Source organism: Zalophus californianus, chromosome 14 (genome assembly GCF_009762305.2).
Source record: "Zalophus californianus isolate mZalCal1 chromosome 14, mZalCal1.pri.v2, whole genome shotgun sequence".
Taxonomy (NCBI): domain Eukaryota; kingdom Metazoa; phylum Chordata; class Mammalia; order Carnivora; family Otariidae; genus Zalophus; species Zalophus californianus.
In genome coordinates, this window is record NC_045608.1 from 5,322,945 (window position 1) to 5,346,938 (window position 23,994).

General features: G+C 48.9%; 1 non-coding gene across 1 annotated transcript; it reads right to left on the bottom strand.

The window, feature by feature from the left end:
• Positions 1-3,460: 3,460 nt before the first annotated feature.
• Positions 3,461-3,587, bottom strand: LOC113913420. The gene has a single exon (XR_003517204.1). It is a non-coding gene; the product is annotated as a U6atac minor spliceosomal RNA (small nuclear RNA).
• Positions 3,588-23,994: the final 20,407 nt, after the last annotated feature.

The following is a 23,994-nucleotide window of genomic DNA, read 5'->3' on the forward strand; positions in this document are numbered from 1 at the left end:
TCACTCTCTCTCATTCTCATTCTCTCAAATAAATAAATAAATCTTTAAAAAAAAACATATTTGAAAACAGATTAGACTTTTTTCCACCAAGTATATCCCTGCCACAAGAGAATCCTGAAAGTTTTGGAATAAATCATTTATGGCATCCACATGTTAAGTTTAGGCTGAAGGGAGGGGCGCCTGGGTGGCTCAGTTGGTTAAGCGACTGCCATCAGCTCAGGTCATGATCCTGGAGTCCCGGGATCGAGTCCCGCATCGCGCTCCCTGCTCAGTGAGGAGCCTGCTTCTCCCTCTGACCCTCCCCTCTCTCATGTGTTCTTGCTCTCTCAAATAAATAAATAAATCTTAAAAAAAAATTTTTAGGCTGAAGGGAAAAAAAGTAATTACTGGGCGGATCACTTCAGGCCCTGCTGTTTCCCTAGGACACTGACAGAGTCATTAGGGATGAGATGTAGTCTTTCATGGGCTCTTCATTAGTACTTCCCCAAAACAAGACAGCTCTAGAAGTGCTTAAATGACCCCTACTGGGTCTCCTAATTTGCTTGAAAAGAAAGCTGGATTAAGAACCAGGTTCTTGGGGCGCCTTTGTGGCTCAGTTGTTAAGCCTCTGCCTTCGGCTCAGGTCATGATCCTGGGGTCCTGGGATCGAGCCCCACGTTGGGCTCCCTGCTCAGCGGGGAGTCTGTTTCTCCCTCTCCCTCTGCCCCTCTCACTCATGCTCTCAAATAAATAAATAAATAAATAAAATCTTAAAAAAAAAAAAAAGAACCAGGTTCTTGTGTGAGGCATAGAACTAGCAGACAGAACCAAATATTACTTTCTGCCTTGAGACAAAGCTGTACAGATTTGAACAATTAGTAAAGTGGTGGGGTTTTATGATCAAAGGCCTTCAATGAGTAATTAATAAAGGATGCTTTTAAGAATACAAAATAAAGGACACCTGGGGGGCTCAGTCAGTTAAGCGTCTGCCTTCGCCTCGGGTCATGATCCCAGGGTCCTGGGATCATGCCCTACATCGGGCTCCCTGCTCAGCGGGAAGCCTGCTTCTCCCTCTGCCCCTCCCCCTACTTGTGCTCTCTCTCACTCTCCGTCAAATAAATAAATAAAATCTTTAAAAAAAATACAAAATAAAGAAAAATTTAAAAATTAAAATAATAAAAAAAAAAAGAATACAAAATAAATGGTAATACCTGACAGTAGTGAGCGACTAGCATCCAGCCCCACCTCCAAGGCTGGGAGGAATTGGTTTCTGTCTCATAGCAGGGTCAGGTCAGGACTTGGGGAGTCCTTGTTTCCCTATTTAAGCCATCAGCCCCTCCACTGGCTCCCGTGGAAGCACTTAACTATTTACTGTGCAGAAGAGAAGCATGGGGGGGCTCTAACCAGAGCCGAGATTACTGAAATCTTCTTGGTCTGCCAGCTAGAATCAGAATCAGACTCAACAGCAGCGCGTGAAGTGAGGAGTGTTTTTGGCTACAGGAAACAGAACAAATCGCAGAGGATTAAACAAAGGGCTGTTGATTTTCTCACTCAACAAGAAGTCTGGATGTGGGCAGCAAGGGCCTGCCCTGGGATTCTGTGAGCCTCCTTTGGCCACAGCTCCAGATATCCCATCTGTACAAAACAGGAAGGGGGAGGAGTGGACTCAGCGATATCTGCATCTTTTTTTCTTTTTAAGATTTATTTATTTATTTGAGAGAGAGAGATCATGAGTGGGGGGGAGGGCAGAGGGAGAAGCAGGGTCCCCGCTGAGCAGGGAGCCCAATGCAGGACTCGATCCCAGGACCCCGGGATCATGACCTGAGCCGAAGTCAGATACTTCACCAACTGAGCCCCCCAGGCGCCCCCATATCCGCATCTTTTTTTTTTTTAAAGATTTTATTTGGCAGAGAGATACAAAGAGAGAGCAAGTAGGCAGAGAGGCAGGCAGAGAGAGAGGGAGAAGCAGGCTCCCCGCCGAGCAGGGAGCCCGATGCGGGGCTCGATCCCAGGACCCTGGGATTATGACCCGAGCTGAAGGCAGCCGCTTAATCAACTGAGCCACCCAGGCGCCCATCTTTTATGAAGAAAATAAACGTCTTCAAGGACCTACCCTCAGGTCTCATTGATCAGAACAGGCCAGACTGGTAGTAGACCAGGGTTTCTCAAACTCAGTACTATGGATCTTTGGCCTCAGTAATTCTGTGGTGTGGGGGCCGTCCCGAGCACTGTAGGGTGCTCAGCAGCATCAGCCTCCCCTTGTGACAACCAAGAATGTCACCGGATTCCCAAAGTCCCACGCCCCTCTCCCACCCTTGAGAACCACTGGATTTGACCAATCGTGAGGCACTATTGATGCTGGCTATGTTACCGCCTTAAAAAAAAAAAAATCAAAATGAGCAAGGGAAGAAAGAATAATACGATAAGTATAATGAACCCTCCCCCTGGATTCAGTAACTTACATTTTGCTGTATTTGCCTTATCTATTTAGCTCAATCGTTTGAACGCAAATTGCAAACATGATATTTTGATCCCTAAAGAGTGATTCTTCTAGTCTTCCCTAAGAAGGGCACCCTCTTACACAACCACGATGCTATTATCATCCAGTACAATGAATAACCATAATTTTATCTATGATCCAGTCTACATTCAGATTGTTCTAATCGTCCCAAGAATGTCTGTATAGCCAATTTATTTTTTGAACCAGGATCCAATAAAGATTTATGCTGCATCTCCCTTCCGCTCCCTCCCCCTCTCCTCCCTTCCTCCCTACCACTCCCTCTCTCTCTCTCTCTCTCTGGCTGTCAAATGATCCTTTATTAAAACATTTTCCTTTCTAGTTCTTTTTTTTTTTAAGATTTATTCATTTATTTGAGAGCAAGCGTGAGGGGGGAGGGGCAGAGGGAGAGAGTCTCAAGCAGACTCCCCAATGAGCACGGAGCCTCATGTGGAACTCAATCCTAGGACCCCAAGACCATGACCTGAGCCGAAACCGAGAGTCGGATGTCCAACTGACTGAGGCACCCAGGCGCCCCTCCTTTCCAGTTCTGAAGTAGCTGGACACTCCACTGATATCATGGCGGTGGTGGCCATCAACATTGCAGCCCACAGGCTGGGCCAGTCCGTAGGGTCTCGCAATGGCTCCAGAGAGTTCTCTGGCCAAACACTAGCACTGCATCTGTCAGGTAACATTGACAATCTCACCAACAGGGATACTTCCACTGTGCCTAATGTGTTTTTTCTGCTTCTTTTTGTCTCTTGGATGTCCTTGAGGATTTTGATGACCCAGGTGGAGGCAGAAGTTACCACCTCAGTGTGGGCCTCTCTGGTTCTGGATGCTCAGTGACACCTGTCACTCTCAGACCCCTCCATCCATCAGTCTGTTGCATTGGCCATGTCGTCACCAACTTTTATTGGATGGGGGCTGCTCTTGGGGGCCGGGGAGACATGGCACCGACTTCCCTACCAGTGTACCTCAGAGATATGACTTTAGAAAAACCATCGTTAGGTGACCATGACTTAAGCCACCTCTGTACGCGTGTTGTCAGGCCAGAGGGCCTCTCCCTTTGTTGCCGAGGGCAATGCAAACTTCTCCGTTCACTCAACACTCCTTCCTCTCTCAGTCTAGGACAATGCTCTGCCTTATTTTATTTCCTAAATAGTGACATTGACTTTGGAGAAGCAGGCCCGCCGGATTCTGGATTCATCGGATTGTTTCCTCATGGATGTGCACCATTTTGAAAAATACAACACAAAGCAGAACAGATTTATTGTCTGGGATTTGCAGTCCCTTCTCCACCCACCCCTCCCTTAGTCTTTCTGGCCCAGCTCACATCTCCACCGTGTCCTTGTGTTCAGGCTGAAGAGTTTGCCTTCCTCTTCTCGAACCTCCAGCGGCGTCCATCAGCACCTACCATCGCTCAGCCTCCAAAACACAGCCAGACCCTGGTAGCTCTGCACCTCGGTCCAAGCCGCCGATTTCCCTCCTCTTAACCCCCTAGCTGGTCTCTCTGCTCCTACTGGGGCCCTGGACAAGCCACTCCTCCCAGCTGTGTGGGGCGCACAGATTTCTAGAATGATGATGGCTTGAGCCCGTGGCCCTCATTCCTCACCATTTCCAACTCTCTCTTAGGGCAAATGCAACAACCAGGAGGGGAAAGCACATGGGGTGTGAAGGGCATGAGGAAGGGGGTGAGCTCAGGGACCCCTGGAGGGTGACTGAGTCTTTCCTCGTGCTGGTTTGCCAGACCCAGTTAGATGTTGAAAACCAGAAGCCCTCCCCCACTTAAAACCGTCCAAGGACCACACGTCCCACTTAGAGCACCATGCCAGCCCTTGGCCTTGGCTCGCCTCCGCGGTCCTGTGGCCTCAAGGTTTTCTTCTGCCTCAGGCCCTTTACAGCCTCCTCTGCCTGGTCTCCCCTGACATCTCTCATCAGGGCCCAACTGCTCTTTCAGGCCTCCCTTTCCTGCCCACTGTTGGGGGCGACCCACTTCTGTCCCCTTCATAGCACGTATCAGTTTTAATTTTCTGACCAGTTGTGTTGAGGGCACTGTTGGCTCTCCGCCCCTGAAAATGAACAGCGGACACATACCCAGCACTCACTTTAACTTGACATTTCTTAACAACGCCGTGATTAAGGCTTGGTTATCTTCCAGATTTTACTGATGTGGAACGTGAGGTCACCAGGCAGCCTGGCTCCAGCACAATGCCCTTCACCACCGAGCTCGCAGAGCCCCCATTTAAGCACCATGAACACAGTGTGTGTGTGTGGGGGGGGCGGGATTCCCTTAGCTTCACTGCTCTGGCCACAGCATTCGCAGCTCAAGACCCAAAGCTTCTGAATCAGGCTCCGATTCTGAGAAGCAGCGTTTTACCTTCTTCTGGGCTGGGTGTTGAGCCTCTCCGGTGAGCCAAGGGCCCGGGAAGCACATTTAGGGGCAGCAGAACAAACAGCTTCAGGGACTTCTTAGGAGTCACTCCGTGGTGTGGAAAAATGAAAGACCACCAAGTGGTCCCAGGTTTGTAACTTGAGTCTAAAATGATGGCCACACGTGGTTACTTAAAGTTAAATTAAAATGACAGAAAATGGATTGCTCAGTTGCAGTGGTCATACTCCACTCCCCCCCCCCACACTGTGCTCAGGAGAAACATGTGGCTGGGGGCCACTGTACTGTAGGATGCAGATCTAGGATGTTCTTATCCCCTGTGCCTCACAGCTCTGCAAGCTGAAAGTCCAAGATCAAGGTGTGGCAGAGGGAGAAGCTCCTGCTGAGCAGGGAGCCCGATGTGGGGCTCCATCCCAGGACCCTGAGATCTTGACCTAAGCAGACACTTAACTGACTGAGCCACCCAGGCGCCCTGGGGGAGTCTCTTTTCCAGGGGCACTAATCCCCTCACAGTGGCTCCATCCTCAAGACCAATCACCTCCTGAAGGCCACACCTCCTAATACCATCACACTGGGGATTAGGATTTCTTTCCTTTTTTTTTTTTTAAGATTTTATTTTAGTTATTTATCAGAAAGAGAGAGTGAGAGAGGGGGAGCACAAGCAGGGGGAGTGGGAGAGGGAGAAGCAGGCTTCCCGCTGAGCGGGGAGCCCGATGTGGGGCTCGATCCCAGGACCCTGGGATCATGACCTGAGCCGAAGGCAGACGTTTAACAATTGAGCCACCCAGGCGCCCCAAAAAGATTTTATTTTTTTAAAATAATCTCTACCCCCAACATGGGGCTTGAAACCACAACCCCGAGATCAAGAGTCAGACACTCCACCTACTGAGCCAGCCACGTGCCCCAAAAGTACTTTTTTTTTTTTAATCTGTACATACAGATCCTCCTTTCTTGGTCCCAGCTGCAAAATACTCCATTGTGTAGGTTTGCACTAATATCACAGCCACTAATCACACATGGCTATTTACATCTAAATTAGTTTAAATTTAACAGAATTAGTTCCTCAGTTGTACTAGCCACATTTCAAGTGCTCAGTAGAAAGATTTGTTGGGGCTTACATCCTGGGCAGCGCAGAGACAAGTTCCATCATCACAGAAAGTTCTGCTGGTGTAGATGGGCCATAATTTAGTTAAGCAACCCCCTACTGTTGGGCATTCACGTGCCTTCCAATATTTTGCTTCTATGTAATCAGTATGACAAAGCTATTCTTACACAGAGCCCTTTGCCCACACGTGCATGCATATCTGAAAGACAAACTTTTCAAGGGAACTGCTGGGTCAAAGGGCACATGCATTTTAAATTTAGACAGGCTTTGCCAGATCCCCCTCCAAAGAGGTTATACAAATTTACACTTCTGCCAACAATAGCCAACAAAGCCTGGTCCCCGCAACCGAGCCAGCACAGGGCTTCGCAAACTTTGATCTTGGCCAGGCGAATCATGGGATCTTAGAGCAGTTTTAACTTAAGCATTATTTTAAGTTTCCTCCAACATAAGAAGGACCTCGTTCAGTATTCCACCCGACAAAATCCACTTTCAGGGTGAAAAACATCTCTTGAAGCCCTTTGTGTATCAGCTGGGGACTTTGTCCTTCAGGAGGGCGTCGGATGTTTATATTGATTGCCTCACCTTGTCATTAGGTGTTGAACTGTGTGCTAATTATTAGCTATGGTGGATGGGGAGGGAGGGAGAGGCAAAATCAGATACGGGATGCCCACAGCTATGACAAACTGTAAGGGTGCTTGGCTGTCATTTTTTTAAAAAATGTGTGATGTTTCTCATTGGAGACTTACTTATCGGGTACAGCCTTGTTCACTTACCTGAGCAAGTAAAGGGCTGTCTCCTGGTCCTTATCCTTAGGGACTGGTTGAGTGATTGGCTCTTGGGACCCAAGATTTATGCAGCCACAGTTACACAGGACCATTGACTTGGCTAAACTGTGTGACATTCCCCAGCAGAGAGCCCATGACCAAAAGCCCTCTTACGTGTTTGCAATGCCTGCGCAGGACTGTCCCCAGGACGCTCGCAGCAGCTCCAGCAGCCACAAGGGGGCGCAAGGAAGCGGCTGGACACCCCAGAAAGGGTGTGAGCAAGGCATGTCTCCCTCGCTTGCTCTCTCCCTCTCTTCCTCCCTCCTGGCATTTCCTTCTCATCCTCCTCTGCAATTTTTTTTAAAGATTTTATTTATTTATTAGAGAGCGAGCGAGAGAGAAACAGCATGAGAGGGGAGAGGGTCAGAGGGAGAAGCAGGCTCCTCGCTGAGCCGGGAGCCCGATGTGGGGCTCCATCCCAGGACTCCGGGATCATGACCTGAGCCTAAGGCAGTCGCTTAACCAACTGAGCCACCCAGGCACTCTCCTTTACAATTTTTTTAATAGACCTTATTTTTTAGAGCAGCTTCAGGTTCACAGCAAAACTGAGGGGAGGGGGATACGGAGAGTTCCCCTACACGCCTCGCCCTCCCCATGCACACAGCCTCCCCGTTATTAGCGTCCCTCACCAGCGTGGCATCCTTCCCTTCTTCAAACTGTGGTGACGTTCACATAACATAAAATGCACCGTTTTAAGGATTTTAGAGCGCACAATTCAGTGGCGTTTTGTGCGTTCGCAACATTGTGCAAGCGTCCCCTCTACCTGGCTCCAGGACATTTCATCACTCTGAAAGGAAACTTCGTACCAGCTAAGCGGTCGCCCCTCCTGTCCCTCCCCCAGCTCCTGGCAGCGCCAATTTGTGCTTTCTGTCGCTGCGGACGCACCTGTTCCAGACATTTCACGCACACGGAGTCACACACCGTGTGGCCTTCAGGGTCTGGCTCCCCTCACTCAGCATCCTCCCTTCAGGGTTCGTCCACCACGTAGCTGTGTGTGTCCTGCTTCTTCCTCTTTGTGCCTGAATCATATTCCATCATGTGGATGGACCACATTCTATGTATCCATGCATCTGGTGGGGGACATATGAGTTGTTTCTCCAATGGTTTAAAGTGGTAATTTTTTTAAAGATTTTATTTATTTATTTGAGAGAGAGAGAGAGAGAGTGCTCAAGAGTGTTGGGGGGAGGGAGGGAGAGGGAGAAGCAGACTCCCCACTGAGCAGGGACCTGAGATCATGACCTGAGCCAAAGGCAGACGCTTACCCCACTGAGCCACTCAGATGCCCCTAAAATGGTAAATTTTATGTTATGTGTATTTTTGTTCTTGTGAACAGTGCTGTGAGGAGATGCCCGTGTAAGCATCCGTTTGAGCACCTGCCTTCAATCCTCGGGAGTATATGTCTAGGAGAGGCACTGCTGGGTTGGATGGTGACCCTGTGTTGGAGCTGATAACCACCAGACTTCCCCCCCCCACTTTTATTTTTGATTTCGATGAGCAAACCTTCTCAACATAAAAGCCTTTTCAGGTCATTTCTGAAACCCCTCCACTCTCCACTGGATTCCTTTAAAAAGTATGCCTGATTCCTGGCCCTTCACAGCTTAAATAAAATTCACTGGCTTCCTCCCAGCACAGGCAAAAATAAAATTCAGTTTTCTCGCACGGCTGCTGAGGCTCTATAAGATCTGGCCCTTGCTGGTCCTTCCAACACCAACTCCCACCTCCCTCCTGCCAAGCTTTCAGGGCTTATATCCAAGTCATTTCTTCAGAGAGATCTCCAGGGCTTCTCCCACCCCTCACTCTCTTGTACATGACTTGATTTTGTTTCTTCACTATATTTATCAAATTGCCGTGTTCTTTACCATACTGAATTAGTTCAAACCTCCCAAGGACAGCACATCCTGTTCCCTCTGCCAGGAATGCTTTTCCCTGTCTTTGAGTGGCCGACTCCTCTTGTCATTCCAGGTGTAGGTTAACTGTTCGAGAGACCTTCTCTGGCCTCCCAACCAAAAGTGGCCATTGGGTCATGCCTGACTCCACCACCCTGTTTTATTTCTTTACTTTACTTTACTTAACACATTTTGCTATTTTCCTTTTTTTAAAAAAAAAAACATTTTATTCATTTATTTGAGAGAAAGAGAGAGCATGAGCAGCGTTAAGGGCAGAGGGAGAAGCAGACTCCTCGTTGAGCAGGGAGCCCGATATGGGGCTCGATCCCAGGACCCCAGGATCATGACCTGAGTCGAAGGCAGATGCTTCACCAACTGAGCCACCCAGGCGCCCCGAAGATCTTATTTTTAAGTAATCTCTGTACCCTATTTGGGGCTTGAACTTACAACCCCAAGATCAAGAGACACATGCTCCACCACCTGAGCCAGCCAGGTGCCCCAGCATTGCATTTCTTAAAAACCAGCAGAGGCATAAAGACCACATGTTTCATGATCCCATGTATATGAAATGTCCAGAATCAGCCAATCTAGAGAGATGGGAAATACATTGGTGGTTGCCAGGGGCTGGGTGGGGGGAGGAACGGCCAGTAATGTTAATGGGTCTGGGGTTTTATTTTGGGGTGATGAAAATGTTTTGGAACTTGACAGGGAGGGGGCCTGCACGTCATTGTGGGTAGACTGAATGCCGCTGCATTGTTCCCAGTACAAGGTTACTGTTCTTTCACCTCAATTAAAAAAAAAGAAAGAAGCCAGTCCCCCCAAAGCTAGACACTGTATGATTCCACTTATACAAAGTATCTAAAGTAGTCAAATTCACTGAAACAGAAAGTAGCATCCTGGTTCCCAGGGGCTGCGGGAGGGAGGAAGCTGGGGGGATGTTGTTTACTGTCACAGAGTTTTACTTTTGCAAAATGCAGAAGTTCTGGAGAGAAGATGGCAAATTTTATGTTATTATTATTTTTTTAACCCTCATCAAAATTGTTTTAAGTCTTTTCAAAAACCAAGCAGAAAAAAATATGTCATTCTATTACGATTTGTTCGAGCTGGATGCTGGGCACATGGTGTTCATGATATTATTCTCTAGACTTTCAGGATATTCCACAATCAGGAAAAAAGAATCTGAAAGTACTTCCTTGGGATACGTGGGCGAAAAACTGATCTAGAAATTTTTTTTAGCTTTTGGGCAAACTTTTAGGCTTCAAAAGCCGCAGTCGGGCTTTAATTATCTTTTAAATTATATTTCTAAAAGATGATCTTTTAATTATACTTATTAGGTATGAAAAGCCTACCTAACATATACAGACAATTAAAAGAATTCAACAGGATTGTTTAGTTACCTACCGCTGCTTCATAAACTATTCCAGACTCGGTGGTGGAAAACCACAAAGTATGAGGATTGTGTCGCCCTGGCTCTGGGGGTGACTGGGCTCAGCAAGGCGGTTCCAGGTGCAGCTCCGTCAGGTGCTTGGGTCAGAAATGGTTGGGGGAATCGAGAGGCTTCCTCACTCACTTGGGGGTTGTTGCTAGAGCACAACACAGAGCATCGTCACATGGTCTGGGCTGCAAGAGTGAGCAGCCCAGTGATGCTGAGAATCTTTTCATATAGTTGTTGGCCATTTGTATATCGTTTTTGGAGAAATTTCTATTCAAGCCCTTTGTTCATTTTTTAATTGGGTTATTTATTTATTTATTGTTTTATTTAAATTCGATTCGTTAACATAATGTATTACTGGTTTCAGAGGTAGAGGTCAGTGATTCATCAGGCTTATATAACACCCAGTGCTCATTACATCACGTGTCTTCCTTAATGCCCATCACCAAGTGACCCCATCGCCCCAGCCCTCACCCCTCCTGCAACCCTCAGTTTGTTTCCTTCTTTTTTTCCTCAGTTTGTTTCCTATGATTAAGAGCCTCTTATGGTTTTTCTCCCTTTCTGATTTTGTCATTTTTTCCCTCTCTTCCCCTATGATCCTCTGTTTTATTTCTTGAATTCCACATAGGAGTGAGATCATATGATAATTGTCTCTCTGACTTATTTCGCTTAGCATAATTACCTCTAGTTCCATCCATGTCGTTGCAAATGGCAAGATTTCGTTTTTTTGATGGCTGAGTAGTATTCCATTGTGTATATATACCACATCTTCTTTATCTATTCATCTGTTGATGGACATCTGGGCTCTTTCCATAATTTGACTACTGTGGACACTGCTGCTATAAACATCGGGGTGCAGGTGCCCCTTCGGATCACTACATTTGTATCTTTGGGGTAAATACCTAGTAGTGCAATTGCTGGGTCGTCAAGCAGCTCTATTTTCAATTTTTTAAGGAAGCTCCATACTGTTTTCCAGAGTAGCTGCACCAGCTTGCATTCCCACCAACAGTGTAGGAGGGTTCCCCTTTCTCTGCATCTGCGCCAACATCTGTCGTTTCCTGACTTGGTAATTTTAGCCATTCAAACGGGTGTGAGTTGATATCTCATTGTGGTTTTGATTTGTATTTCCCTGGTACCCTGTGATGTTGAGCATTTTTTTCATGTGTCTGTTGGCCATTTGGATGTCTTCTTTGCAGAAATGTCTGTTCATGTCTTCTGCCCATTTCCTGACTGGATTATTTGTTCTTTGGGTGTTGAGTTTGATAAGTTCTTTATAGATTTTGGATACTAGCCCTTTATCTGATATGTCATTTGCAAATATTTTCTCCCATTCTGTCGGTTGTCTTTTGGTTTTGTCGACTGTTTCCTTTGCTGTGCAAAAGCTTTTTATCTTGATGAAGTCCCAATAGTTCATTTTTGTAATTGGGTTATTTGATTTTGTTGTTGTTGCTGAGCTGTAGGAGTTTTTTGTATATTCTAGATATTAACCCCTTATCAGATATCTGACTTGCAGATATTTTCTTCCATTCTGTAGGTTGCCTTTTCACTCTGTCGACTGTGTCCTTTGATACATAATAGGCTTCGCTTTTTATGGAGAACTGTCAAAGAATTCACAGATATGTTTTAAGCCACACAAGTATGAAAGGGTTTTGGCAAAAAGTAAGTCTTGCTCTGCTTTGACTGCCCCCCACCTCCACCCCTCGGAGGCCACTTCTATTACCAGGTTCTTGTGCAGCTTTCCAAAGAGTTTCTCTGAGGCTTTTAGATGTACAGTTTCCATAGAAATTGTGCAGAGTTTGTCTTTATACAAAATGAACCGCATAGTGAGTCTTGGCTGTGGCAGGGCCCTGGGGACTTTGTGATCCACATTTATGACCTGAGGGAGTGGCAGTGGGTGATTTGGAAGGATCTTCCAGCCTCTCACTTTCCGGGGTGCCTCTCCCACCCCCACCTTTCTTCACAGGGTTTATGGAGCTTGTGTCTTGACTTGAAAGCTTGTGTCTTTCTTTCTTTCTTTCTTTCTTTCTTTCTTTCTTTCTTTCTTTCTTTCTTTCTTTCTTTCTTTCTTTCTTTCTTTCTTTCTTAGCTTTTATTTATTTATTTGAGAGAGAGAGAGCTAGAGCAGGGTTGGGGGCAGAGGGAGAGGGAGAAGCAGACTCCCCACTGAGTGGGGAGACCCACAAGGCAAGTAGGGAGCCCCATAAGGCAAGATCATGACCTGAGCCGAAGTCAGGCACCCCTTGAAAGGTGCTTTCTTAAAGGAGAAAGTGTTAGCTCCCAACAGTGTCTGAGCAGCTGCTGTTCTGCAGGAAGATAAGAGTTCCTGTTTTGTTTTATTTAAATAAGAACTCCGTTCCTATTGTCAGCTCTGTGCTGGGCCAAGCTCTGATTTCAGTTCTTTATTTTTCAGAAATTCCAGGGAACGTGAGATGTGGAAACAGGAAGAAAACAAAACTGGTGAGAGAGCAGCCAGTGGGGAAGGCGCAGCATAAGGGGAGAGCGTGGGGAGAGTTTGAGTAACCCCCCAGTTACCATGCACCCCCTTTCTGTGTTAGCATTGGAGACCCCGGCATTTCAGGGGGGCATCTGGCCATCCAGCTAGAGATGATGTTTCACAACAGAAATTATTCTCCCTCAGCTCTGGAGGCCAGAAGTGGGAAACCGAGGTGGGGACAGGGGTGCTCCCTTGGAAGCCTGTAGGAGGGAGTCCTCCTCGCCCTTCCAGCCCCTGGTGGCGCCCGTGTCCTTGGCTTGCAGACACATCATTCCCAGCTCTGCCTCCCTCTTCGTGTGGCCGGCTTCCGTTGGCGTGTCTCTGTGTCCCTCTTCTTACGAGGACATTCGCTATGGATTTAGGGCCCACCCTCGTGCAGTATAACCTCACCTGGGCACGATCACATTGGCAAAGACCCGATTCCCAAGTAACGTCACCCTCGCGGGTCCTGAGGGTAGGACTTGAACGTATCTTTTTAGGGGGACGTGATTCTGAAACACTCCAGATGGAGAGAAGTGAAAGAATTCAAGAACTATCAGAACAAAGGAGGGCGCCTGGGTGGCTCAGTTGGTTAAGCGACTGCCTTCAGCTCAGGTCAGGATCCTGAGTCCCGGGATCGAGTCCCGCATCGGGCTCCCTGCTCGGCAGGACCCTCTGCCCCTCCCCCCTCTCATGCTCCTCTCTCTCTCTCTCTCTCTCAAATAAATAAATAATCTTAAAAAAAAAAGAACAAAGGAACAGATTAGATGGGGGGGAGTGGAAGTAGAGGGACAAGGGAAAGACAACCCCCCCCGCAGCCCCAGCCCTGTGTGGCTATTACCTGACCTGCACGACAAATTGCACAGTGCCCAGGTGGCTCAGGTGTCCGGTTCCTCGGGAGCAGGTTTCCGAGGATCGTGTTTCAGGAACTTGGAGCCCACAGACACGTTGCTGAAATAAACACCTTCTGCCCTGACAACTTTTCTCCCTTGCCGGTGGAGCAGGACTGGGCCAGAGGAGCATGCAGGGAAGAGCCCTTCTCCCACGGAGCCCGTGGATTGCACTAACTCCAGTCCGGGTAGCAGCACGAGAGCCAACATGAAGCACAAGATCAGGTGAGGCCGCCCCGGGATCTCAGCCTCCTCAAGGAAAGGGTGGAATGGGGCACAGCCTGGGGCCTTTCTCAGGGAGAGGGAGCTAGAAAAGAGGTCAGTGTGGGAGTCCCTCCCTCCCATCGCAGGCATGGGTACAGCATTTGGCTGTCTGGGCTCCCTCCTCCCATGGCCTATCTTGAGTGAATATCAATCCTCTGGAAGGCATGTGAAAACACAGATCCTTGGACCTCACCTGATTCAGCAGCTCTGGGATCCAAACCACGAATTTGCATTTCTTTTTTTTTTTTTTAGAGATTTTATTTATTTATTTGAGAGAGAGAATGAGAGAGAGCATGAGAGGGGGGAAGGTCAGAGGGAGAAGCAGACTCCCCACTGAGCAGGGAGCCTGATGCGGGACTCGATCCCGGGACTCCAGGACCATGACCCGAGCCGAAGGCAGTCGCTCAACCAACTGAGCCACGCAGGCGCCCAAGAATTTGCATTTCTGTCACTTTCCCAGGTGCTGGGGCCACGGCCCGAGCTGAGCGGCTCTCCACCCACACTGTGTGCGAAGGGCGCACGGGGAGGCAGAAACGACATCAGGCGTTGTGCTGGACCCACACCAGAGAATCTCCGAGGTTGGGACCTGAGCTCGGCATGCGGTATAGCCCCCAGGATCCTGGTGGTCAGCCAGATTTGAGGTGAATAGCCCAGTTCCTCCTTGTCCATCAGATGGCAACTCAGAAAGCCTTCCCTGACTTCCCCCAGTGGGACCAGTCCTCTATTCATTCATTCATTCATTCATTCATTCCACAAGCCCTCATGCCCCTCGCATGCTGTGGGCCCTACTGTGACAAAAGGTAAGGTCTTTGTCCTCGTGCTGCTTTCATTGCCAGTGGAGGAGACAAACAGTAACAATCAGGCTAGATGATATCAGGGAGTCATGGAAATAAAACAGGACAACATGATGAGGAATGCGATGGCCAGGGGAGGCCTCTCTGGGGAGGTGACTTTGAAGCTGGACCTCGAGGGAGCTGCCGGGGGGGAGGGGCAGCTGAAAGCAGTGAGCACAGCACATGCCAAGGTCCTGCGGTGGGCACAAGCTGAGCACATCAGAAGATCCACGAGAGGCTAGGATGGCTGCAGCTCAGGGAGGGAAAGGGGGGAAAGAAGTAGGGGAGGGGAGGTGGCCCAGGGCCTTGTGGCTTTATGCCTGTGCAATGGGAAGCCAGTGCAGGGTTTAGACAGGAAGTAACTCGATACTGTTTGCTTTGAAAGAGGGCCCCTCTGCGACCTCGGTAATACACCCTCACTGGAGCAGATTTCTTTCCCTGAGAGCATTTCTCCTAAGTGTTAGTATAGACTCAGTGGTGTGAGAGTAATATCTTTGTCCCTACGGGTCTTTAACCTGTATGAGGCTGTGGCTGATGCACCCCTCATGCCCACAGGAGGCATGCTTAAACCAACAGCGCTGTGAGTGTCCGGGGGTCCCCCTTGGCACCACCCTGTCTCTGGCAACAAGCCATTTCAGCTGTTGGCCACTGTGTCTAGAATGGTGTCGGCATCCATCGCTTGCCAGATAATGTTTTTGGAAGCTGCTTCTGCCTAGGTTTCAGCCACCTCCACCACACACCTCAGTCTGGTGGCCAGAATAACTCCCTGCTCAGGAAAGCAAAGGCAACTTTGCTGTTCTACAGTTGAGTGAATTTTTAAAACAGGCAAGGGCCTTTCTCTATCTATCCTCAAGGATCCTTTGTACTGACATTGGCATGCTCCTGGCCAGCTGCACCGTGGCCATCTTCTTGCCCTGATGCTGTAGACCGTGTCCCCATGCCTCAGTGGGCCCCAGGCGGAGGAGATGGGTACTGGCTGAGGAGGGGCCCCCGACAGGAGCTGCAGTTTTCTGGGCAGGACAGAAAAGGGTACTCCAGCCGGACAAACAGCGAAACAGACAGGGACTCGCTGCAAATGAACTGTTTAGTCAAGCTGAAGCACAAAAACTTGGCTTTCATTTGAAAAGCCGGTGTGGTGTCAGGCCCACACATGGTGAGAGGTTAAGTGGTCCTCTTGAATTAAAAAGAGGAACCTGAAAACTCAGCCCAGATTTCAACAAACCAGTGATCATACACTTTAGACCTGGGAACAAAAGCCCTGAGAGAGAGAGAGAGAGAGAGAGAGAGAGAGAGAGAGAGAGAGAGAGAGAGAGAGAAAGAATGAGAGAGGAGGGAAGGAGAGAAGAAGGGAGGAGAGAAATTTGGACTGTGAGCCTTTTGTGCCCTTCCAGATACTTCCCCAAAAGCTGCTGCCATAACCATGCCACGCTCACACTCTGCATTTCAGTTCCTTGACCACACAAAGTTCGCTCTCACCTCAGGGCCTTTGCACTTGCTGTGCCCTCTGCCTGGAATGCCTTTCCCAGGTCCTCACATGGCTGGCTCTTCTTCATTCAGTGCTTAGCTCAAATACCACCTTCTCAGAGAAGCCCTACCCTCACTCTCTCTCTCCAACTGCTCCATTTTGTTTCTTTCTCAGCAGTTAGCATTATCTGAAATTATTTTGTTTGCTTATTTATGGACTTGCTTTTGTGTTTGGCCCCACCCACTGGAATGCACCTCTACAAGAGAATGGACCTCTCCCATGATCTCCAGGGCCGAGGATTGTCCCGATACATAGAAGACACTCGGTCAACATACCCTGAATGAATCAGTCAATAAAGCTGTTGAGTGTGGTTGCTGGTTGCTGGCCAGAGGGTTTCATATCTGTATTCACTGAGATGCTTTTGGCTGAAAGGACTAGAAAGCACCAACCCAAACAGTTTAGCCATGAAGACATTTATTGTTCCCACACTGGGGAAGTCCTGCGACGGGGCTGCTTTGGGGCTCTCGGTTTCAGTGGTCAAGGATAGCTATACTGAGGGCCCAGGTTCTTCCCATCCCACTTCTCCAGCATTTTCTGCAGAGCAGGATGGCTGCCTCCCACCCAGGCATCTCATCCAGATGGGATAACATCCCGAAGGAAGAGGTGCAGGAAGCGTCTCCTCCCCGAGCCCTTCTGAGACCATTTTTCTCCGAAGTCCCCCTGCACACCACCCTCCTGTCTTATTGGCCAGAATTTGGTCACGTATCCACCCCCCGCCCAAGCCAATCAGAGTGAGGCGGATGGTATTACCAAGACTGGCTTAGCATCTTCAGCATCCCTTCCTGAGGAGGGCACAGGGTCCTCCTTTTGCAGCATCTTGTGGCCTCTTGGAGGAAGGTGGGCCCTTTGCCATCAGTAGAGAAGGGGGTGGGAGAGAATGAGTTTTGGGAAGGTGGCCCATGGTGTCTATTACACACGGAATTTAGTGTTGAATTTCATTGTCACAATAATTCGGTCAGCAATTGACCCTTGAGTGGATCATTTTTTTAACACACTATTTTATTTTATTTTTTAAAAGGTTTTATTTATCTGAGCTAGAGAGCATGAGTGGGGGGGAGGGGCAGAGGCGGAGGGAGAAGCAGGCTCCCCGCCGAGCAGGGACCCCGATGGAGGGCTCGATGCAGGGCTCGATCCCAGGACCCTGAGATCATGACCTGAGCCCAAGGCAGACGCTTAACGATTGAGCCACCCAGGCGCCCTTTTCTTTAGTTATTTTATTTTATTTTAAGATTTTATTTATTTTTTAAGCAATCTCTACACACAACGTGAGGCTTGAGCTCACAACCCGGAGATCAAGAGTTGCATGCTCTGCCAACTGAGCCAGTCAGCTGCCCCTCCTTCTTTAGTTTTAAACAAGCAAAAAGAGGAATACATTTCTATTTTGAAAGATATTTATTAAAATATTTCATGTGTGTGAATGGGTGTGTGTGTGTGAGACATCTGGAATTCTGCGAACTAAATTTCCTGTAGGATACAGTATTAAAGGGTAAGTGATCCAAACGTGCTAATTCGAAGCTTATGTATATATTATTAAAATGCAACAGTAACACAGCAATCGTTTAGTACAGGGATTGGCAAGCTTTTTTCTGTAAAGAGTCAGATAAGTGGGTCTCTGTCACAACTCCTCACCTCTGCCATGGAAGCAAGAAAGCAGCTGTAAATGATATGTAGTGAATGGGCTTGGCTGTGTTCCAATAAAACTTTATTTGTGAAAACAGGCTGGGGGCCAGATTTGGCTTGTGGGCTGTAGCTTGATAACTCCTGGTTTAGAAAACTTAGGCCAATAAAAGATTTTTTTCATGGGGAATATTTCATCACTGACTCTTTTTTAGAGTGACTGCTGCATGGTGATAATAAGAAGCAGACTGAGTTTGAGTGGGTTTTATTATTGTTTTATTTTTATTTTTATTTTAAAGATTTTATTTATTTATGTGACAGAGACACAGCGAGAGAGGGAACACAAGCAGGGGGAGTGGGAGAGGGAGAAGCAGGCTTCCCACCGAGCAGGGAGCCCGATGCGGGGCTCCACCCCAGGACCCTGGGATCACGACCTGAGCCGAAGGCAGACGCTTAACGACTGAGCCGCCCAGGCGCCCCTTATTATTGTTTTAAAATTATCTAGAGGCAATGCATTGTAGGGGGCTGCGTCCGCTGTCTCAGCCTTGGTACACCTCCGACTTTCGTTTTATAGAGAGGGCATGCGGGTCTCAGCAGGGGCGCCCAGGGCTCAGAGGGGATGCCTGGGAAGCAGCGAGCCCGCATCACTGGCCTGTGTCCCCTTCCTGCCCCTCTGCATGGCGGGGTCCTCCTTCTGGGACAGACCCTGTGTGGGTGTGTGTCGCTCCGGGAAGCCAGCGGGTTGCCCCCCTCACGCCCCGTGGCACTTCTCCCTCTGGCCCAGGACGGGCCCAGGAAGGAAGAGGTCCCCCCAGAGTGGGCTTAGGCACAGTTTGGAGGCCCCCCAGCCCCTCACTTCCCTCTTCTGGAGGCTGCAGAGAACTCTCCAGGGGTCCACCAGACCTGCTTTTCCTCCCCAAGCCCTCCCCACCCATATCTTATCTGCCGCCTCCCTCCCCAGTTCTTGATCAAAGATCGACTGACTCTCTCGGGTCTGCTTCCTTATAGCTCAGCTTCCAGCCAGCCTCCTGAGAGGTTTCTCAAAGCTCTAACCACACAGCCTGCGCTTCGTGGGGGTTCCTCTTCTATCCTTGTACAGCTCAGACTTCTATCATTGTGTGGATATCAGCCCTTTGAAAGTGTGCCGTCTGTGGCCATCACCGCCATCCATCCTCCCAACGGAGACTCTGTCCCCAGGAAGCACCAGTGCCCCGGCCCCCTTCCCTGGCCCCTGGTGCCCCCATCCTGGGTCCTGTCTCTATGACCGGAGACTCCTCCAGCTGCCTCGTCTGAGTGGAATCTTGCGGTATGTGTGCCCCAATGGTTTGTGACATTGGGCTTCAGCTTTTCTTCTCCTTTCTTTTCTTTTTCCTTTCCTTTCCTTTCCTTTTCTTTCTTTTCTTTTCTTCTTTCTTTCTTTCTTTCTTTCTTTCTTTCTTTCTTTCTTTCTTTCTTTCTTTCTTTCTTTCTTTCTTCCTTCCTTCCTTCCTTCCTTCCTTCCTTCCTTCCTTCCTTCCTTCCTTCCTTCCTTCCTTCTCTCTTTCTTTCTTAGTAGGCTCCACGCCCAATGTGAAGCTTGAACTCCCAACCCCGAGATCAAGAGTCGCACGCCCCATGCCTCAGCTTTTGAAGTCTTGTCCTGGTCAGGAGCCATCGTCCTGTGTCCAGGAGGCAGCAAGCTATGGGAATAAATAGAAGCTTCCATCCTCTTGTGAGGTGGCAGAAATGGAGCAGAGTTCTTAGCTCACGGCTGCCGGCCGAGTTCTTCTGACACACTTCCACCTTTGTCCTGGAAAGTGATTTTTGTGTTGGAGGCTTAGCCCTTGTCAGAGAGGCACTATCTCGAGTATTGAGAGCCAGTGGCAAAGGTAATGTTCGGTTGCCAGCTCTTAGAGAAGGAAGGTGGCTGGAGGCTCACAAGGTATCGGATGATTCTGCAGAAAGCTGGGATTTCTTGGGGCCAGGCTGAGTGTCCAGGGAGATGACTGGGGGCTCTGGAGACCTCCATTAACAGTCGCAGTATTGTAGGGGTATTTTTGCCCATTGAAGAAAAACAGCTCCTAAGACGTCATTTGCATCAGTACCAGAAATTGGAATCTTCGGATGCCTGGGTGGCTCAGTTGGTTAAGCATATGACTTCAGCTCAGGTCATGATCTCAGGGTCCTGGGATTGACTCCCACATTGGGCTCCCTGCTCAGCAGGAAGCCTGCTTCTCCCTCTGCCTGCTGCTACCCCCTGCTTGTGCTCTCTATCTCTCTGACTAATAAATAATAAAATATTTAAAAAAAAAAAAGAAATCGGCATCTTCATTAAAATCTATCCAGGGACACTTCTGCCTCAGGGCCTTTGCATTGGGTCTTCCCTCTGCCTGGGAAGCTCTTCCTTAGAAATCTGTGTGGCTCCTTTCTGCTCTCCCTTTAAGTCTTCAATCAGATGTCACCTTCTCACGGAGGCCCTCCCAACCACCCCCTTTAAACTGCATGCCCCGTCCCCACTGGTGGCACTTACCCTGCTCTCTTATTTCCTCTGCTAAAAGCACGGATCATTTTTTTCCCCCCTCATGGCCCCTCCCTGGTCTGGATCATTCTTTAATACAGTGCTGTTCAAAAGAAATGCAATAGGAACCACATCTGCAATGAAAAAGTTTTTAGTAGCTGCATTTCCCCCCCAAAGACTTATTTATTTGAAAGAGAGAGCGCAAGCAGGAGGCAGGGCAGAGGGAGAGGGAGAGAGAATCTCAAGCTGACTCCCTGCTGAGGGGGGAGCCCCATGCGGGGCTTGATCCCAGGACCCCAAGATCATGAACTGAGCTGAAATCAAGAGCAGGCCACTCATCTGACTGAGCCACCCAGGCACCCCTGCACTTTAAAAAGAAAAAAGATTTTGGGCGCCTGGGTGGCTCAGTTGGTTAAGCGACTGCCTTCAGCTCAGGTCATGATCCTGGAGTCCCGGGATCGAGTCCCGCATCGGGCTCCCTGCTCAGCAAGGGAGTCTGCTTCTCCCTCTGACCCTCCCCCCTCTCGTGTGCTCTCTCTCTCTCTCTCATTCTCACTCTTTCAAAATAAATAAATAAATCTTTAAAGAAAAAAGATTTTATTTTTAAATAATCTCTACACCCAATGTGGGGCATGAACTCAGAACCCCAAGATGGAGAGTTGCACGCTCTACTGACTGAGCCAGCCAGGCACCCTTGCATTTTTAAAAAGTAAAAAGAAACAGGTGAAATTCATTTTTTAAAACATTTTATTTATTCATTTGATACAGAGAGAGAGAGCACAAGCAGAGGGAGTGGCAGGCAGAGGGAGGGGGAGAAGCAGGTTCCCCACTGAGCAGGGAGCCGGATGCGGGACTCGATCCCAGGGCCCCGGGATCCTGACCTGAGCCGAAGGCAGATGCTTCACCGACTGAGCCCTCCAGGCAGCCCTGAAATTAATTTTTATTTTTATTTTTATTTTTATTTTTTTAAAAGATTTTATTTATTTATTTGAGAGAGAGAGAATGAGAGACAGAGAGCACGAGAGGGAGGAGGGTCAGAGGGAGAAGCAGACTCCCCGCTGAGCAGGGAGCCCGATGCGGGACTCGATCCCGGGACTCCAGGATCGTGACCTGAGCCGAAGGCAGTCGCCCAACCAGCTGAGCCACCCAGGCGCCCTGAAATTAATTTTTAAATAGTGTATTTTATTTAACCCATCATATCTGAACGTTGTCATTTCACCATGTAATCAACATAAAGATACTGAGATCTTTTGTTCTTTCTTTCATACCAAGTCTTTGAAACCTGGCGTGTGTATGACTCAGCCCCTCTCACTTGGGATGTGCCATGTGTGGCCGGCGGATACTTGCTAGACATCACAGCTCTGACATGTCATGAGATTTACCAATGCTTAGGTTTATCGCTCATTGATCTTGCGTGCCTGCTGGAGCGTCAGCTCCGCAAGGCCAGGGAGCTTTGTCAGGTCCCCCGGCGGGTCCCTGGCATCTCGCGGGGCGCCTGGCACACAGCAGGTGCTCGGTCAACACTGGACGAATGAAACACACACTCAGATGGGAGCTTTGGCTCTGCCCTTGCCCGAGCAGCATCCAATGTGGCGGACGTGGCCATCACGACTGTCTCCTCTTCCTCCGGCTCCTTTCCTTTTCTTCCCGTGCTTTCTCTCACCTCTGTCTCCCCTCTCCTCTACTACCGCTTTCCCTTTCTCCACTTCCCCTTTTCCTCCGCAAGGAGCGTCCTTATGCATGGCCGGGCTCCGGAGGCAAGCGACTTTGGTTCAGTCCCTGCTCTCCCACTCACCCTCTGTGACTCTTGTTAATCACGGTGTTTCTTTACATGCAGGGATCTGGCTCGGCGTCCCTGAGGATAACACTGAGGCTTCCTGGGCTGGGGTGGGGCCCACAGCATGTGGCTACCTGTACAGAGCAATGATTCCATCTAACGTTGGCACCTTGCTAAGTGTGTAATCAGCATTAACTCGTTTAATCCCCATGACTACCCCCCCCCCCCCCCGCCGAGGTGGGCACAGTTGAGATCATCCCTGTTACACAGGGAGGGAGGCCAGAGCACGGAGAGTGTAAACGACTTGCCAGAGGCCACCCCAGCTAATGCAGCCTGGTTGCAAAGGCAGATTTTTTAACCACTGGGCTCCAATAGCTATGGTTCCTCAGTACCTATCGATGAAGGACCTACTGTGTGTGTGTGCCAGGCACTGTTCTAGGAGCTGGGGACACAGTCATGGGCAAAACAGACAGATTCCTGCCCCTTATGGAGCTTTTCCATTCTAGATGGAGAGCATTATGTAGTGTGCTGGGGGTGATAAGTGCCATATAGAGAAAGTGAAGCAGGGAAGGGAGATAGGGGGTATTGTGGGGTGTGGTTTGTAATTTAAAAAGAGTGGATAGGAAGGAAGTTCTCGCTGAGATGATGTTAGGGCAAGAATGTGAAGAAGGGAGGGAGGGTGAGCTCCGTGGGGGTTTGAGAGAAGAGTAAAGGGACTGGTAAGTGCAAAGGCCCTGAGGTGGGAGCAAGGTGGTGGGTTTGAGGAACACCCAGGAGGTAAAGCAGGTGGCACAGACGGGAGACAGGAACACAAGGTCAGGGGATGATGGTGACCTTGCGGGTCATGGTGAGGACTTCGGCTTTTAGTCTGAGTGAGGTGGGGGCCGGAGGAACGTTCTGATTTTTTCAATGACAGCTTTATTGACAGGTAGTTCATAGAGCATACAATGGACTCATTTAATGGGTACAAGTCACTGGATTTTAGTGTATTCACAGCGTTGTGTAAGCACAACCAGGACATTTTCATCGTCCCAAAGAGAAGCCTTGTACACCTTAGCTCCTGACTCTCCCCTTCACTCCCCTGCCCCACCCCAAGCCAGGCAACCTCTAATCTGCTTTTGGTCTCATGGATTTGCCTCTTCTGGATATTTCCTATAAATGGAATCATACACTGTGTGATCTTTTCTTTTTTAAAATTTTATTTAATTTTAGAGGGGGGATGGGCGGACAGAGAGAATCTATAAGCAGACTCCCTGCTGAGCACGGAGCCTGGCACAGGGCTCGATCCCACGACCCCCAAGATCATGTCCTGAGCCGAAATCACCACTCGGACGCTCAACCAAGTGAGCCACCCAGGTGTCCTTATGTGGTCTTTTCTAAGTGGCTTCTTTCACTCAGGGTAACGTTTTCAAAGTTCAACCACACTGTGGTATGTATCAGTACTTTTTTCCTTCTCATGCCAAATAATGTTCCATTGTGTGATAGTCCGTAATTTATTTATTACTCGATTTTATTCATCAGCTGAGGGACATTTGGGCTGTCTCCACCTTTCAGCTACTGTGCACAGGGCTGTAGTGACCCATGGTGCACGAGTTTTTGTGTGGACACAGTTTTCATTTCTCTCCGATGTGCCCCGGGCTCAGACGGCTGGGTCTCGTGTTAAGTCTGTGCTTGGCCTTTTGAGGAATGTTTTCCACAGCGGCCGCCCCATTTTACAACCCCACCGGCAGTGTCTGAGGGTTCCGGTGTCCCCATGTCTTTGTCCACACTCACCATCTGTCTTTTGATCAGGGGAGATGTCTGCGCTGAGAAGGAACGTCATCTGACTTGGTTCGCACAGGAACCCTCCGGTACCCACGTTGAAAATATCTTACTCTGATTCATCTTTCTTTTCCTTCTGCATTTTTGTTGGCTCTCCCTATCCCGGCAAGGCCTCTCTCTAAAGCATGACAAAGCCTTTTCTCCTGCTTCTTAGGCCACCCCCCCACATCCTTGCCCCCCTC